The 19,895-nt window shown below is 35.9% G+C and overlaps 1 protein-coding gene across 3 annotated transcripts in view; it reads right to left on the reverse strand.

Annotated features, from left to right (window-relative positions):
- Positions 1 to 19,895, reverse strand: part of LOC115224453 (nuclear pore complex protein Nup50) — a 118,080-nt gene that overhangs the window by 95,347 nt on the left and 2,838 nt on the right. The window contains exon 1 of one of the 3 annotated variants that reach the window (XM_036513349.1): positions 16,559 to 16,579. The exons of the other annotated variants lie outside the window; for them this stretch is intronic. The gene's annotated coding sequence lies outside the window, so the exon portion shown is untranslated. Of the gene's footprint in view, positions 1 to 16,558; positions 16,580 to 19,895 lie in introns of those variants that run through there. 3 annotated transcript variants of the gene reach the window in all.

Consider the following 19,895-nt stretch of genomic DNA (forward strand, 5'->3'; position numbering starts at 1 on the left):
CTCTCACACTTACTCTACAATATCATTCTAAAAATAAGGAATCACATCATGAAAAGGAATAATTTCAAACAATGTGAATAAATAAGCATTACATTTCACAGAGTAATCTGAATGTTAAAGAATTAATTTTACTTTTTTTGGCCAATTCCAGTTCATAAAATTTGACAGGTTATTATTACATTCTGAGTTCAAATTCTGCTGAAGTCAACTTTACTTTTCATTCTTTTGGGGTCAATAAAGTACCAGTTGAGTACTGGGATCGATGTAATCAACTTACCCCATCTCCCAAAATTGCAGGCCTTGTGCTGTTAGTAGAAAGAATTATTATCATCATCATTAAAATGGTGAGCTGGCAGAATTGTTAGCATGCCAGACAAAATGCCTGACAGCATTTTGTCTGACTTTACATTCGGATTTCAAATTCTGGGGTTGACGTTGCCTTTCATCCTTTCGGGGCCAATACATTAAGAACCAGTTGAGTGCTGGGGTCAATGTAATTGACTAGTCCCCTCCTCCCCAAATTAGAGATCTTGTGCATTTAGTAGAAAGGATTATTATTATTATTAAGGTAGCAAGCTGGCAGAATCATTATCGCACCAGGCAAAATGCTTGACAGCATTTTTCTGTCTTTATGTTCAGCGTTCACAAACCACTGAGGTCGACTTTGTCTTTCATCCTTTCGGGGTTGATAAATTAAGTACCAGGGAAATTCTGAGGTTGATGTAATTGACTAGTTCCCTCCCTCAAAATTTCAGGCCTTGTACCTCTAATAGAAAGATTATTATTATTATTATTAAGAAAATTGCATAAGTACAGAGAGGCAGTCAGTGTAGCAAAAGAAACGTTTCAAGTAATTCTTCTGCAACTGTCGTAGCGAATGTAAGCAAGAAAGCTATTGACACTTATTCAAGACTGGTTGTGTTTACTTTCAATTTGGAGTCAATTACAACACAGTTAGTATTGCACCTGCTGTCGTGGAAGAAAAGACCAGGTAAATCTCTTTGAAATAAATCTTGAATACTAATCTCTAATTATTTCTTTCTCCTCTACAAATCATATTCACATACTTGGAGAGAGAGGGAGAGAGAGAGAGAGAGAGAGAGAGAGAGAGAGAGAGAGAGAGAGAGAGTAGCAACTACAGAACAAACTCAGTGACAGAAGTTATCAATTAAGATATTTCTTTTTTAAATTAACACAATTAGCAAGAACAACAACAGCTGTTAAAAATTCTACCAAACGAAGCAGAACACAATAAAACAGATTGTTTCAATACAAGAGAATCACTGTTGTTTTTTATTGTGTAATGAATGCCAACTCCCTCCACACTTCTCTCACCCTGTCTATGGTTCTGTGAGAATGGTACCAACCCAACTATGACCACCCCTACTTCTATGATAAAAATAACTTTCCTGTTTTAAAGTGATCCAACTTAAAACCTTCCATCAAAATTTCAAGTTAATCTATCTTCCAAACACCAGCTCATTTCACTGAATCCTTCGTTATTTTCAAAATTAATTAAATGAAATGCAGTTATTTCAACAGAAATATGGTGACAAAAAGGTTTAACAAGTTTTACATTTTACCAACTTCTGGTAGAAAAAAAAATGTCTTTACAGGAATTAATCATGTACAATGAATGATTATTGTCAATAATAATACAGTACAATTAATCCTAAAACCCAGTCTTCAGCAGTCATGCAATATTGCTCATCTTTTACAATAACTACAGAATCTGTTAGCATGTCACACACACACAGATTTCTTTGACCAGAGTGTTCTGCCAACAGTTATCTCTCACCCTCTCATATGTGTGTGTGTGTGTGTGTGTGTGTCATCATCATCATTTAACATCCGTTTTCCATGTTGGCATGGGTTGGACAGTTTGACAGGAGCTGGCCAGCAGGGTGGGCTAAGCATTTTCCCTGACATGCAGACAATTCTGCCAGTTCACCCCCTTCAAGGTACCAATAATCTTTTCTTCTACAGGCACGAGGCTTGAAATTTTGGGTGAGGGGGGGACCAGTCAATTACACCAAACCCGGGCCTCAAAGTTGGTAGAATTTGAACTCAGAATATAAAGATGGACGAAATATAACTAAACATTGCGCCCAGCATGCTAACGATTCTGCCAGCTCGTCGCCTTAACGACTAATTTTCATTTGGTACTAACACAACCAAGAAGATCAAAATTGTTTGCATTGTTAGATCAGGTTTGTTTTTGTGTTTCAAAGCGGGGGGGGGGGACAAAAGAAACATGGCTGTTTGCAATAAGGCAAGACTTTTGAAGAAGAAATTAACAGATTAACGGTGCTCCAGCATGGCCACAGTCAAATGACTGAAACAAGTAAAAGAATGGCATTTGCTTTGCCTTGAGTGAGAGCCTGAAGACTTTTATGAATTATTCTTATTATTATTATGCCCAGGTCAGACAAAATTTATTGAGGTAGGTATTCTAAGGCAAGATGCTCTACTTTAACAAACTCTTACCTGCTACAAAGGTAATATTTCACCTTGGCTGAGCAGGTGAAACAAATGACACTGCTTGTGTTAATATAGTGCTAATCATTTAGAACTGTCATGTGATGTCAAGACAAGGAGACAAACACACACACATACACAACATTTATATATATATATATATATATATAGGAGTGGCTGTGTGGTAAGTAGCTTGCTTACCAACCACATGGTTCTGGGTTCAGTCCCACTGTGTGCCACTATGGGCAAGTGTCTTCTACTATAGTCTTGGGTTGACCAAAGCGTTGCGAGTGGATTTAGTAGACAGGAACTGAAAAAAGTCCATCGTGTATATATGTGTGTGTGTGTGTCTGCCCCCCCCCCCCCCACCGCTTGACAACCGATGATGGTGTGTTTACATCCCCGTAACTTATTGGTTCGGCAAAAGAGACCGATAGGATAAGTATTAAGCTTACAAAGAAAAGGATCTAGAGTCGATTTCTTCAACTAAAAGCGGTGCTCCAGCATGACCTAGTCAAATGACTGAAACAAATAAGAGTATGTATGTGTATATATATATATATATATATATATATATATACAAGCTTCTTTCAGTTTCTGTGTACCAAATTTACTCACAAGGTCTGAGTTATAGCAGAAGACATTTGCCCAAGGTGGCACAGAGTGGGACTGATTCCAAAACCATGTGGATGGGAAGCAAAATTCTTAACCACACAGCCAGCCTGTTCCTAAAACAAACAGGAATCTGTTACTGTTTTTTAAATTAGCATTGATCCAATTTTTTTTTTATTGCAGAAAGAGAGAAAGAGAGAGAGAGAGACTAATAAAGACTTCATTCTTGAGAGAAATATTACTATTGATGGGGTGTAGGTGATGGTGGAAAATCATTAATCCTATCTCGGTTCTGGTTATTGATCCGATTTTCAAACAATATTTGCTTCTAAATAATTCGCTTTAGAGCTTTTAGGAGTAATTGACAAAATGCTTACGACAGTCGTTCACTCACTGGCTTTCTGAAGCACACACCTTCAGACTCAGATACAAAAAAGAAATAAACTTTTTTTTTATTTTAGTTAGCCTTTTGTTTCCATTTTGCAGAGAATTTATACAGAATGATTTTGTGGATTCTGTAAAACTTACCCAACCCACCACCTGGCAAAATTGAAGTTTGTATCATCATCATCTCCATTCAATGTCTGTTTTCCATGCTGGCATGAGTTGGATGGTTTGAAAGGAGCTAGTAAGGCCAGGGGCTCTGTTTGAACATGTTTTCTACAGCTTGATGCCCTTCCTAACACCAACCACTTCACGGCATGTACTGGATACTTTTTACATGGCACCAGCACCAGTGCTTTGTATCTTCATAAATATAGTTTGTAGAGAAACAAGATTTGTATTCCTGCACTGCTCCATTCAAATCTTTCTATTAACACACAACCAGAGGCAAAAGTAGCAAGAAGATCATAGCAATTAATGCTTCCTCAACAGAGACAGCAACTAATTTGAGTTTTATTAAAAATCAGAGACTATGCTAAGTCCAGAGCTGAAATAACTTGTTTTGCATTATTACTAAGCTATGTAGAGAATCCCAGCAAGCAGAGAAGCGAAACTGCCATCATCATCAGTTTAATGTCCACTTTACCATGCTTGCAGGGGATAGATTTTCACTGACTGGATGCCCTTCCTGTCACCAATCCTCACCTCTTTCCAGGGAAGGTAATATTTTCACCCCCAGACATGTTTTCAAGGGAGACTAAAGCAAGGGAAACTATTTGTATAATGGTGACATCCATTCATAATTATTGTGATGTCAAGACAAGGAGACACAAACACTCAAACATACATACGTGATGGGCTTCTTTCAGTTTCTGTCACCAAATCCACTAAAAAGAAAGCTTTCTCAGTAAACAATGGCAGTTGCTAGATTTCAATGTGACAACAGAGGCTGATGTGTTTTAGCCCCAGGTCAGCTCCAACCGAGCAGATTCATGGCGTGCAGGTAATTGGTTGAATGGTAAAGTGCAACCCAAAGATCTCGTTTCAGACACACCACACCTTTATCTAGCTAAAGACTAAACAGCCAGTTTCACCATGCAGTGATGAATTTTACTCTATCTCTCTCCAGTGACTGGTCTGTACCGAAGCTAAACGAGGCTGATGTGTATAGCAATGAACACAGAGAACAGGTAATGTTGACAACAGATTAAGTCAGAAACGAAGAGTTGGATGCACTTTTGTACAGCATATACAGCCAGCCATGCAAATGTATACAGTTGTCACACAAAATATATAATGCCTACAACTTTGCCACATTATAGTGCACACAGAACAGTTAATATTTTAACCTTGATTTTTTCCCCCTTTTTTTTTCTTCTTTTTACGAAGGCACATGGTCCAGTGGTTCAAGTGCTCAACTCATAAGAACAATTAATTCCTGGACTGGGTGACATGCTGTGCCCTTGAGCAAGGCATTTCCTTTCACATTGCTTCTGCTTAACTGGAAACAAGTGCCAGCCTAGTGTTGGTGCAGCTCTCTCTCTCTCTCTTTCAATGGTTGAGAGGGTTTATGATCACATCACCATTTAACATCCATTTTCCATGCTGGCATGGGTTGGATGGTTTGACTGAAAACTGGTAAGCTGCACCAACTTCCGATCTGACTTGGCAAGGTTTCTATAGCTGGATGCCCTTCCAAACGCCAACCACTCAGCAGAGTGTAGTGGGTGTTCTTAATCCCACTGTCACAATATTTAGAAGGATTCTTTCAGTTCAGTTTTTTGGGGTTTTTCGGTTTTGATTTTTAAAAGATTCTATCAGGTAACGAGTTGGTTTTCAGTTTAACTCTTTCAATACCAACCTGCCTGTGAATGCCCCTAATTTTACAAAGCAAATTCCTCATTTTAAAGCATCTGAATTAAAGTCATCCATCAAAATTCCATGCTGATTGATGTTCCAAACATCAGTTTAACAATGACAAAGTTATTTCAATCAATTTTTCATTATTTTCCAAAAGCAGTGTATTTCAACAGAAATATGGTACCAAAAGGGTTAAGCTGCAGCTTAAAGGGGCAGGTTGATATTGGCTCTCATTGGTTTCAGGTGATATCTTGGTCTCCTGTGACCCTTGTATCAGGTCATGGCCCTTGGTGTCCGTTCATCTTGCCCCTGGGCTTCATGCCTGTGCTGTCATTAACCCTTTGGTATTTAAACTGGACATATCAGATCCAAACATTCAACTTGTTTTAGGTTCAAACTGGCCACTCACACCTAACAATGTTATTCTAAAAATAAGCAATCACACATCATTGAAATTGTGAAGCCACAAGGGGATGCAGAAAAGTTCCTGGCCTTAAAGGTGTTGCGAAAGGCCTGGTTGGAGACCCAGCCTTTTGGGTTCTTTTACAGGGCTTAGAAAAACTGAAGGACCACTGCAATAAGTGTGTGAATCTGTGAGGGGAATATGTTGAATAAAATTATAATTAACCAATCCTCCTATATTTTCTTCTACCCAAAGCCAGGAACCTTTCAGTAGCCCCACCCCCCATAAAGGATAATACATAATTCAAAACAATGTAAATCAATGTCCCTTACATTTGACAGAATAATCTGAATGCCAAAGGGTTAGACACAACCCGACTCACAGAATAATAAAATCAACATCAGATTTCTTCCCTCATTTGCAGACAATTTAGTCTTCTGTAATATTCTTGTTTTTATCCAACCACTCAAAGTTCACAAGGAATTTTTATCTTGCTTACGGCTGGAGATAATCCTTACTAATGGAGGATAAAACTCAACTGATTTATGCCTTAACTACTGGTCCCGTTAGGATTAAGCCTATGAAAATTCTCCCTAACCCTCTCTGGACAGTGCATTACTCTTTTGCAGGTAATTTCGTAAGAGATCCCTGCACTTATTTCTGACAGTCAGGTAGACTACAGCTAATCCTTTTTCCAAAAGTAGCAATGATCTTCGTGGCCCCCTTTTGGATTCAATGCTGGTTCATTACATGTAGCTTTATCCACATAAACTGGACCTAGTGTTGCTAGTAAACCAATCGTACTTCAGGGGCTGCTTGGAACTGCTACACCAGCACTCCAAATGGTACCTAGATACACTGGGGCCACTCAAAGGTAAAGTGTTCTCACATTAAAGGTGTGATAAACATCAACCTCTGCAATGATGATCTGCTACTCTAGCCATGGAGATAAGCCTACAGTCTTATCTCACATTGAAATGCTAACAATAGATTTATTTCACCTCAAAAGCCGTGAGCTCTCAATACGATACTCTATCAAGTCAGTTCTTTCACCCTGCAAGGAGTTCAGTATTAAACTCTGCTTTCTTGAGTACTAAGTAAATCAAAGACAACTCATAAGACAATTTGGGGATCGATTCCCTGTGTCATATAAAGATGACCTGAGATGTATTGACTTCACCACCATCACCACCACCCTCCTCCTCAGTGTTAAGCCTCTCTTAATGAAACACTTATTATTACTATGCAACACAATGCTTTTGTCATGGCTGACTGTTGTTAGTTCATAAACTGCAGCTAATGTTAGTGAGAGGGAAGAGTGTCTTCATTTTCTGCTCTTTTGCTGTTTTTTTTTTCTTTTTCTTTATATAATCCCCTCTTTTATTTTTTTGTATTAGGCAAAACCCTTGCAAATTTTGCTGACCCATTTGTCGGACAGCTTACCTGTCTACCATCCCCTTTCTTCTTAAACCTTTGTTTTCTAAAAAGTTTTTATGACATTAATTCTGGAGCTAAGCAGCTCTGGAAACCATCTGTTTGGAATTAGTCTCAAGCGAATTTAAAATACTGTCCTCGTAAAAAACTTAATTATTGCTATGAAAATATTAAACCCTGATTTTTCTGAATATACTCCAATCTGACATTCTCAATTAAAATCTCACTTCAAAAGGAAGAATGCAAGGTGGGCGCTTGGGTAAAAGACACTATGGCCTCCTTCTTAAAGTCAAATAGTGGTCAACAAAGTGAGAAAAAGAAGAAACATAATAACAATAAAAAATCGTATAAGTAGTAATAATGGAGCTATGTCTGTTATCTTGTATAAGGTCGGTACCAAAAAATATACCAGCAATTTACTGAGGTTTTTTTTTTTTAACTCACAAAGTACAGTACAAGCCAGTGTCATCACTTGCAAGTGAATTTGGCTCTTACTATTTGTTTTTGGTGCCTCTGTAGATATGAGCAGACAGGCACTCTGTCGGCAATCTACTGAGCTAGTAATAGAGACAGCTGCACCCAGCCGAGACACGCCTGGAACAGCATGAAATAAAGCTCATGAACACAAATGCATTGCCTAGCCCAAGAACTGAAAGCACAACCTTCTGATCACAAGCCAACACCCTAAAATACACACAAAGATATACACATATACAGGTAGAATCTTTATCCTGTCAAACAAAACATCCTGCAGTAGTTGTTGAGGCTCAAGTAACAAGTTCCAACAACCTCCAAAGTTAACACAGCCACCTTTCACCCAGCTGATAAAATAGAGTACCAGTCAAATACTGGGTCTAATCCCCTGTCCTTAAAATAATTGCTGGCCTTTTGCCTAAATTAGATATGCTACTCTTTCTCCACTACCACTCTCCTCTAATTCTCTCTCTCACATATATATAATAATAATGAATATAATTCCAAAACTTACAGGGAAAAATTCAATTTAACAATTTTAAATAAAATTTCACAATATATATGTATATAATTTAGAGAAAAACCACTATTAAACAATTCAATAAAGAAAGATTATATATATATATATATATATCAAATACCGGTATCATGAAGAAAGCACCCTGTACAGTGGTTGGCACTGGGAAGGGCATCCAGTCTTGGAAACTATGCCAAAACTGAGACAGACCTCCACCCCCCACCCCACTCACTGAATCCTGTCAAACTGTCCAACTCATGGAAATCAGACATAAACTGATATATATATATATACATACATACATACATACATACATTTCTTTACATTTATATACAGATGTATACATATATCTGTATATACATCCACACACATTAAAGAGCCTTACACACGCACGTGTCCGTGGTTGGATGAATTTCTTCCTAACGTAGAAGCCAACAATTATTGAACCGCTAACCGTCTCCTCTGCTCACAGTTAAAAAACTATAGAAACACAAGAAAGAAAGAAATAAAAAACAGCTTTTACCAAAAATACTAACAAACATACATTGCTCCATTATAATGGCTTATATGTCGAGCAATATCGTTCTGCCTTAGTTATGATAGAAAAAAAAAAAAAAAGACCAAACTTTCACAACTATGCCGCTAAATTGCAGTAATTTCTGGCCATGGCTAATGCAAACGCCGAGTCTTCGGCAGCACACGAGTAATTTTATAATACAACTTTGCTGCTTCTAACCTAATCCAAAGCGAAACATCTACGCTGAAATGTTTGTTGCTGCACGTTTCAAAGCCCGTGAAGCGAGTGACAGAAGCCAAAAACCAGTTGAAATATTTTGAAAAACTCCAATTTCAATCGGAAAAGTATAAAGTACCCAACATGGCCGACTCATGTATGTGCATGCAGCTCGCACCTGAATGTGGACGTGTGCACGCTTGGTGCATTCCAACGTATGGCTATGTGGATATATTTCTACGTATGTTTCTGTGGTCGGCAGTGTGCGAGTGTGTACATGCAGCATATATATATGTGTGTGTGTGTGTGTGTGTGTTTCCTGCACCGGAATGCGTTTCTATCTGTGCTGTACGTCCGTATGTCAGATCTGTGTATGGCTACACATGTGAGACACACGCACGCACGCACTGAACAAGTCGGCAGGAGTTTAAAATTAAATGCTTTATTAATAATTTGTTTTGTTATGACTAAGCAGAGAGCAGTAAGATTTAAAAGGGAAGTGGGATACAGGAGGGGTTCGATGGCTTTCACAACCTCCACCCCCAGCAGACAACTACGATCAAGTAAGGAAATGGGGGTGGGGGGCGACGAACATTTGTTGAAAATTTTCGATCATGGAACCAAAAACTCCGCCGTTGATTAGAAATTAAAGAAAAAAAATGTTATTTTAAACAGACTGGAATCGGATCGTCACTTATACACTCACCTAGCTCTAGAACTAGTTCACAGGTTAACTATGTGAAATCACGGGGTAGATAATTAATTAATTAATTATCTAGCCTGGTTACACATGTAGGTTCAAAAACATCTGCCATTATTATTATTATTATTATTATTACTCGCCCGTGTGGCAAATAAACCATCATCATCATCTACAGCTATTATTACCAGCAACTAAAGATGGTCTGAAGTTATTCTGCACAAGTCCTAATTTAAAATTATATGTAATCGAGCCAACGAGGTCTGCTCGATCTGCTAGTAACAGCAGCAAAATCTTCCTCAATTCACACATTACCGTTTTAACAACGAAAGATAAAAATTAGACAATGCAACACACGACAGTTATACAAAAACAGCCAGGATGGTCGTGGCTGGAACGCCTTTGATCCTACAGTAACACAATCAGTGCTGACCAGGAGGCTAACACTCCGCAAAAAAAAAAAAAAGAAAAACTTGTTCTATTATTGCTACTGCTGCTACTACTACTACTATACACCCGTTCAGGATGAAGTTCCGAAGATATATTCGCCAGTTATTTACGAACAGCAGCGAAACATGAACACACACACCTCCACAGTATGCGATTCCGTATAAGTTGCCGACTGAAGAGAGAGAGAAGAAAGAAAAAAAACCCCCACACTTGTTCCCGTTTCATAAAACAAGCACTTACGGTTAATAAAGGGGGGAACACACTAAAAACCAACGCTATTATAAAATATCTGAAGTTGCTTTACATCCCCCCCCCCACTTGCTATGTATGTATGTGTTTGTATTTATATATATATACATTCGTATGTATGTATAACTGTAATTGTAAGGGATGGCGCGGGGCCTGGAAAAGGAGAACATTCCGATGCGATCAATGAAAACACGAATAAACTTAAAAACCCATTGCAACAAAATATACCACGTTCTGCACTTAACACGTTAAAGGTTTAACACACACACACACACACACACAGGTACGTGTATTGCAACAAAATATGCAATCTTCTACACTGAACAAATAAAAGGTTATATATATAAATATATAATTATACAAATATTCTAAAGTTCCCTACACAGCATCTAATTAATTATTACTGACAAAAAAAAAAGGCGAAATATTTGTATTTCGTTAGTCAAGTGGGAAATTTAATGCACTTCTCTCTTTTAATTTATGAAATCTGTTAAAAATTAACATTTATTTCCATTCCTTCCGCAAAAGCTAAACACACGCACTTAGGTATATACAACAGCTGAATTATTTATTTTTAAATCTTTTTTTAAATAAATATTTTCTTACACAGAATTCCAAATTTTAATTGTTCCTTTTCTTTTTTGTCTTTATTTTAGTTTTAGTTTTTCTCTTCCGATTTTCGGAAACATTAAAATGCATGATTGTTTATCGAGTAAACTATTATTTCCAGATGCATACTTACTTAAAACATTTCAACATTTGTTTTGATATGGTGCTACAGAAAATAAACAACAAAAACTTGAAAAGCAAATCGCTGAAACGAAAGTGAAAGTAATGCATTCAAACAGGCAAACACAAAATGTTTGTAGCTCTATTATTACTACCAATACAACTATTATTGTTATTATGTTTCTTTTCCTCACTCCGTCGACAACTATTTGACTTTAAGAAGGAGGCCATAGTGCCATTTGCCCAAGCACCCATCTCGCATTCTTCCTTTTCTGCATGACAATGTCACACGTACTCGCCACGGAACAACGGGGGAATGCTACTATTTCGTCTACAAGAAGTCAAAACATGGTTTATGTAACTTGTCTAAAAGTAGGAGAGATAGACAGGCAGGAATTATTATAAGTACAGCTGTAATTTATTAGAAATGTTTTCAAAGCACACAGTCGTAGCATATCAATATTAAATCACCTTTTATTTAGTTGTAAAGCGAGCGACTAGTTTAATAATGCAACAAGATCAAGGTCGAATTTTTAGCTTGCTCTGAAATATAAGTCTTTCTACACTTCAAACTAATTCTATAAACCATCTTCACACACACACACACGTGTATGTGCGTATGTATGTATCTTTTATTGTTGCTCATCAATTTTATCTTATTGGTAAACTGTTGAGCTCCGTTGAAGCCGATTATTAAGAATTTAATAAAATTACAGCAACGGAATTTTCTATTACATCGCCACACAACGCATTCACAGAATGGTAAAAACAAAAGCAGCAGAATGAAGAAGAAATATGAAAGAGTCAAAACGAATTTCTATAGAATTCATTTGTAATTAAGTTGCTTGTTTAATGGAATTTATTAATTGCACCAAAACTGTCAAGTCTTCATCGAGTGAAATCTTACAGGTTGGTGAAGTTAAAAAAAAAATTCTGTAAGAGGTGACTCTGGCACACACCATATTAGCAACACCGTCGTCATATTTAATTTCGTTTCATACCGACGTACATGCATTACACGTATGTGTGTGTATATGACATGAAGGGAATGTTCCAAAAGTTTTGGACCTGGTTACGAAATATAAATAAAAACATTCATTGTTTCCCCTCCTGTCATGTATGATGGGCTAAAAACTTTTGGAACACGCTTCCTATGTCCAAAAAACTACCGGGGAACAGATTTTGACCAATATATTTATAGAGCAAAATATATAAAGGTGAAAGAGGGGGCGGTATTCGATTAACAGTTATCTTCTCAACGAAATGTGCCTGACCTTGCCTTGCTGATGTAATTATATATATATATATATATATATGGGGGATAGAGGTTGTTAGTGACTTCGGAGTTTCATTTAGCTCCCTATAGGCAGACACTCTGATAAAGGCGAGCAAGATGAAACTTCGAAATCACAATCAACCTTTTACTTGTAAAAATTAATACTCTTCTAAAAAAAGTATTGAGTAATGCTTTAGTTTAATGTTGAATAGTTTTCTTTATTATAACTTCAAATTAAAACAAATATTAAAGCACACCCACACACACGGGGGGGGGGTGTTTATCCCAGCATTAACTGCGATAAAGTCGATTGCTTTTGACATTCCGTGATCAAAGACTAATTCCTGAAATGTGAGGTTTCTAGAGAAGTCCCCCAAGCTTCGAGAATGAAATTCTACGTTGAAACCTTTTGCACGACTTGCTGGAATAAGATATTCTATAAATTGGATACTTTCAATAAACTACCAAATAAAATCACCATGGAATAAATATCGAGGTTTTATTTTTGTTTTAATTTTATATTCAAGATGACACTCGAAGCGAAAAGATTTTCGCCATCAACCCTTAACACAATACACACACATTTACAACTACACGGAAGTATATACATAATTAGCAACATTGATGTCAAACACAAAATCACAGGTAAAAAAAAAAGAAAAGGAGAAAGGTTACGTCTTTTATTTCTGAAGGAACTGATTAAAATTTAATTGTCCCCCCCCCTCCTACTTTCTATTCATAATAAAGCAAGGCTTTCACTTTCGCAAAAGAACTTCTTCCTTCGCTGCGAATTTTCGTCCTTGTAATTTATTAAGCATTTTAATATTGCTACATTCATGAAAAATATGCTCTGTCAACTGTCTTATTGTCGTCCCCAAATGCAAAACGTACCGTAATTTCCTCTAAGTCACAGAAATGTGAACAGTGGCAGAAAATTCTCCTTGCAATTCGAACAAATATTGACTTTTATATATAATTCTCATAACTAGAGCATTTTCATTATTGTTGCTCTAAATTATGTTTGGTAAACTAAAAGGAAAGCCAAAGTTTGCCAAACTGACGATGTTTTTATACTCCAAGATCGTTGAAGAACATCAGATGCTTGGGCTTTCTTATTTTACTGGAGACAGATAAGTTTGCAATGAGAACATGCTGGTTTCTAACTTTGCGATTCGGGTATAGCAGCCGTTATTTATTTTATTGACACTGGAGAGACAAAAAGATACAATCTAAACCGACGCGATTCGAACCCAAAGCATAAAGGCACCGAACCCCCATCGTTGCCCTCCTTTATTGCCAATCCACAAAAAGAAAAACACTCAAGTCTTCAATATGTAAGCTTTGCAAAATCCGGATGTACATATTTGGAGAATTTGGAGACTATTTTGATATGGAAAATATTTTGGACCTAATCCCTTCCTACGCCCTGCTTCCCTCCCCAATATTGGTATTTAGTTCCAAGTCAGTACTGACCATGCAAACCGAACAGGAAAGGAATTTCAGCCGCCACCATACCTTTTCCCAAGGCACATTCCACCCAGAACCCTTAAAACTGCAGGGGGTAATTTTAAAGAGATTTAACTGCTATTTCTAGGACGATAAATCGAAAACTGATTTATAGTCGACCGAGATAGATAAATAAACGAATTTCAGTTTTAGGTTGGGACATTTTGGATGATTTTTGCTACTGAATCCAAAATGGTGAGCCCTTGAGTTTTTCACACTAAGTAGGGGATAAAACAAGATTTGCGCAGTTTACACAAAAGAGTTTTCAAGTGTCACAAACTTGTGGATAGAAATTAAAATAGATTTAAAAGCGTTAATACTTGAAACGGAGGCTAATGTAATATTTGTACACCATTCATTTATTCTATATATATATATATACACACACACACACACACTCTTATATTTATAAGTTGATCTCAATGGAAGTAGGCACAATTTAACATTTGAACATGGTAACACTAAAATAGAAATTTGTTAGGGCTGACACAAAATGACCCACCCAATAGATACGCACCGAGACACCCAAATAATTTTTTAAAATGTACGAGACTTTAATATTTCTGTTACAAGGCGGCGATCTGGCAGAAAACGTAAGCACGCCGGACGAAATGCCAACGAACATTCCGTCCGTCTTTACGTTCTGAGTTCGAAATTCGTCGAGGTCGACTTTGCCATTCATCCTTTCAGAGTCGATGTGATCGATTTATCTTAGTTTCACCGAAATTGCTCGCCTTGTTCCAAAATTTGAAAGCAATTCTTAACTGTTAGCAAATAAGTTATAGGACCGATGGATTAATAAACTACTTAAAATCGGAATCGAGCAGGAAATCAATAAACGAAGAACAGTGGCTTTCGAGTGATGTTGAACTTTCTTTTCAATTATCTCTTTCTTTATTCTGAACATGTTTAATGCTTCCTAAGCATGTCAAAAAGATGCAGACACCATCAGCAGACTTTAGACTGGTTTCAATTTCCCGGAGTGATGACAGCCCTGTACTCCTTTAAAGTAATAAAGAGTACGGGGAATAAAAGTCTATTAGCAAAATAGACATTAATGAAGGCATATGTACAGTTTAGGGACTCGATCACGAATTCATACTTTTCAAATAAATTTTGCATGGATAAGTTTTTGAGGGTGTAGATAACAATTATGCTGATAGTATTTAATCTTTTTTCTTTTTGCTTGAAAGAGTTTTTGATAATTCTCTCATAACTTTTTAAAAATGGATATCGAAATAAATCCTTAAAAAAAAATTTTTTTTTTTTAAAACGAAAACATTAAACTTATAGAAGTTGGTGGTGGGAAGAATGATCCGAAACTCGTCCGAAAGTATTTTTGTTTATGGCGTTCCTACTGAATAGCGTCGGAAATTATCTGGTAAAGAAAAAAGAAAATAAAAATCCTAATTTCTTCGGTTGTGCATTACAGATTACGAATCTGGACCCTTCCTTCGGTGTAAGTTTTGGGGTTTTAGTCTTTCGTTATGAAAAAAAAAAAATAATCAGGTTTACATTTTAAATATCCGGGGTTCTGAATCTTCAAAAATATGTATAACTTTTTTAAAATATTAATTGAAAAAAAAAAAAAAATTCGAAAAAATTCAAAATTGAAATATTACAGAAAGTATCCCCCACGATACTTCCTTTTAGTTTTTGCAGAATTATAAATCTATGATTCATAAAAAAGAAATTGCGATTTCCTATAAGTTATTCTTCAAGAACACCGTTTTTTAAATCTTCTCTACAAAATTCCATAAAAAAAAAAAAAAACCTTACACAAATCAATACATAACGTCATTAATTTTCATAAAGTTGGATGGTGGGGCACCAAACTGTAGTTATACCGACGTGCACACACCAATATGACCCGCACCCAACTTTAATTCTTCATAACTGTCAGAAAAATGGCTATTTTGGAACGAACTTTTCTACAATGACGTAAATTACAACTGTATTGAAATTTGATGTAAAAAAATGATAAATTGGTAAACGAGCACACATACATACAGATAAACATATATCGCCAAATTTTGAAACAATTACGTGTATCAGTGTAGACGTGTGTATGTCCACTAATTTTTTTTACACTAAATTCCGATGTAATCTTAAGCTACAACACCCGATGGGTACTTGTACAAAGTTGCATTAAAAAAAATACCTATTTTTCTGAAATTTATGAGGAAACAGATTCGGTAGGAAAATGCACTGTAGACTGTGTGTGTGTGTATATATATATATATATACACACACATGGGGGTCACTTCTTATAAACCGAATGAAGCAAAAGTTTTGAAATGAATCGTGTCCAACAGAAGGGAATAGAATAAAACACAAAGAACGAACACCAGACCAGTTTTTAAAAACTGAGGCATCTTCATTATCTAATTTCAGGTTAATTACACTAAATTTATTAAGAGAGCTACATCTATATATATATATATATATAATCATAGTTTTGGTTTCAGACACGATACTAGTATTTCGTATTATTGCTTTTTCTTTTTTCCCACCTGGCAGTGATTGTACAAAAAAGAAATAAATTTTGATTTATGATTTCTAGAAAACATCGGGCACATGAGTGATTAAAAAGTTTAGCAAGCATTGGAAGATGTCCTGGGAAATAGAGACGAAGTCATTCAGGAGAAAATAACCTAAAATACAGTGAGATACAGCAAAAAAATTAAATAAAGATAATTGTCAGAATAGAGGGAAATAAATACACAGTAAAAAATGGAATTTGAACGACTTACTTATCTGATAAAATATAATCGTCCCGAGAACGGAAAGATAGTGTATGTACGTGTGCGTGCGTGCATATATATATATATATAAAGACAGGTATGTTAAATAATGTGAAAGCATGAGATAGAAAGGCCCATGAAAATGAGAGAAAGAGAATGAATGGAAAAAGACAAGAGCGAAGTCAGTCAAAATTGGCGCCTTTCAATCATGATTACAACCGGACATCAAGTACTGTCAGTCAATGTATGTCTATTACACACACAAACACGTTCTATCTACTAGCAGCATGATCTGGTCTTAAATATAATCTCATGCAGCGATATCCAATATTTAAATATAATCCCATGAAATTTACTTAAGTTGCTTTAAAAAAAAAAAACAAAAGGTTCTGACAATGTTTCAATTGGTCTTAGGATGTCGATTTTACTCAGTAATTGTTATATCGAAGCCAACCAGAAACAAAAAAAACACGGTTTATGTTGAGTTCCATAAAAATTTACAAATTGAATACAGAACAGAAAAATAATAAAAATCTACGTTTTCTATTTTCTACGAAAACATCCAGTGTTATTTTTAAATGTCCTAATTTACATAATTTCTCTAACTGCAATTATTTTTTTTTTTGTATGTGACTTTTCCCTCCAATGTCTACAGCAATGTTTGACACTTGCTTTTAGATCTTGTCACAAGCTTAAAAGAACAATTACGGGGACAGTCCACATAGCCCCGTGACCTTCTCATCGAAAAGATCCGATCCCTGTATGTATATATTCACTTATATGCCAGCACTTATTAATAAATGTTTTTGAGGTTTAAGGCGGCAGAATCTTTTTAAGGCGGTTTTTGCTACGGTAATTTAGGTTCTGAGTTCAAACCCCGCCGACGTCAGCTTTGCCTTTCATTCTTTCGGGCTCGATAAAATAAAATCAAGGGACAGTTCTTTTATACTCCAAATTTCAAGCCTTATGCTTATTTCAGAAAGCTTTATTTTCTTTTCAGCGCAGTTTTTGTTGTAAGCTAAAGTCCCACCGAGGTCAAAAGTAAGTAGCAGATGTAACCGACTGCATCCCTCTCGCTAAAATCATTGACCGTGAGGCAAAATTTGAAACAACTATTAGTTTTATGTTCCCAGTGAACAACAGCTAGGGTCTCCGAAAGAAATTTAACAAATTTGAGGACCTCAAATGTCACAAGTGTTTTGACCCCAACTCTCAGGTAGGGGCCCCGGACTGAAGTACCAGCCGAACATGCTACGTTTGGGCTCAAAACGTGATGAAGAGAAAAGAGAAGATGGAAGAGGAAAAACGTTTATAATATTGCATACATCAAAATAATATTGCTATTAAAACATCCAAACGTCAGTCACCTCTGATGTCATTCACATTCGGCTAAATTTAATTTCTATTTTTAATTATTCAAAAAGAATCGAAGAATTGTGTAAACCTGTTGCAGCGTAGAAATATAAATGTCATTGAATTTTAAAATTTTATAAGCTTCATTAAATCGAGGCCTGCATTTAACAATGACGCTGTAAAAATTTTAAATCTCACCTATTTAACACCATCACAATACAAATTTATTATTATCACAAAGCATCCGAAAGAAACTGGTATATATTTTACAACCAAGCATAAAACAGCCACATCGTTAACAAACCACTTGTATATTTTATTCATTCGGTGAAATGAAATGGAAAGTAGTTGATGTATCTAGTTTAAATAAACATCAAACGTGCATGTAACCTTGAAATATAACAGTTTGACGATATTAAAATATATAAATCCCAGCTGTCTAAACCCATAGAACCAAAATAGAGATGAATAGAGCAAGAACTTGGCTGAAAACAGTTTAGCGACAGATTAAATGGTTTTGCATTTCGCTTCGTGCCTCTGCATCGAATTTCAATGCAATTAGAGTAAAGTTCTGTCTTTTATCTTCCTCGGGATCGATAAAAATTAGTAACAAGCGTGTGCTATATATATATATATATATATATATATATAGATATATATATATATAATTACTATTAAAAGTTGAAGCGTTCACAAAACACGGAGGCCAATATTTTACAAAATCAATTAATTCCCTTTTTAATGAGAAATTCTTTTCTTTCACTGAGGTTAATCGAAGATACTTAAACGGGTCGAGAAATTTTGTGTTACATTTTCAAGATGAGCCACTTAAACGGTCCCATGGAAATTTGACAGTTAATTTACAGGTAACAACAGAACTGAAAGAGAATTTACTAAAGACGAGGGGAAATTGTCGATAATTCAAAGAAAAAAAAAGTTGAATGAAAATATTTGAAAAATTTTCTAAACGCATGTTTTTTTTTAAAAGTCTTCTATTAAGTCTTCACCTAGTTACTTATTGATTCTAATTAATTGGTTCTGCAAATGGTAGCACAAAACATAATTTGCAAGACAGAGTAAATAAATAGATATGAAGATTTGTAAGGCTTTAAGTGAAATGTCCCCTAATCAGACAGAACCTGGACTTCAGAATACAGTGGACTTTACCAAAGAATACATAAAACGATTACGATAAACAAGGGAGACATTAATAACGTTCCTCGCCCAAAATTGACAAATTTCCACTTTTCACCAGAATTTAAAATAAAATTAAAGAAAAGATAATTCATGCTAGAAAACTTCTCAAAATTCCTTAGAATGGAGGTTTAAAGGTGAAGAATGCCATTTCCTTATATATACACTTAAAGACTTAATAAGAATGGTAAAGCTCCAGAATAAATTGCTTTCCCTTAGTTTCTTTTAACTACGACAGCCAATATAATAAAACAGAATGAATATTAACCAAAAAAACAAAGTCAACAACCCCTCTCCCGAAAGGCCCAATCTAGAGATGTTTATAAAACATTGTCAGGAAGACGAAATTGCAATATCCTGAAGCCTTCAACATTTTGTATTTGAATCCCGCCAAAATAAAACACCAATAAAGAACTAGTGTCGATTACGAAATTCTTCCTCCGAAATTCTGTGATCTTCGAGCCAAGGTTGTAATTACATTGACTGCCACAGATAGAATGACTGAAAGAAACAGTAGCACCACGCAGAAGATACTTCGTTGGTATTTAGTTACGCCCCTTTATGTTCCAAGTTCGAATCCTGTTGAAGTCGGTAGAACACACACGAAACCGATCAAGTACTGCAGCTTAATGGCTCAACTTTTGTCAGCCAGCAGAAACCATTCTTGCTTGCCTTCAGACTATGCTTTGCAAATACATACACAAATATGGTTATATCTATTTCAATGAATCTCTTTATATATAATGAGTAGTTATACGCAGTTTTATATGCGTGTCGGGGTTGGTGTGTTTACGTCCGC

Source organism: Octopus sinensis, linkage group LG25 (genome assembly GCF_006345805.1).
Source record: "Octopus sinensis linkage group LG25, ASM634580v1, whole genome shotgun sequence".
NCBI lineage: Eukaryota > Metazoa > Mollusca > Cephalopoda > Octopoda > Octopodidae > Octopus > Octopus sinensis.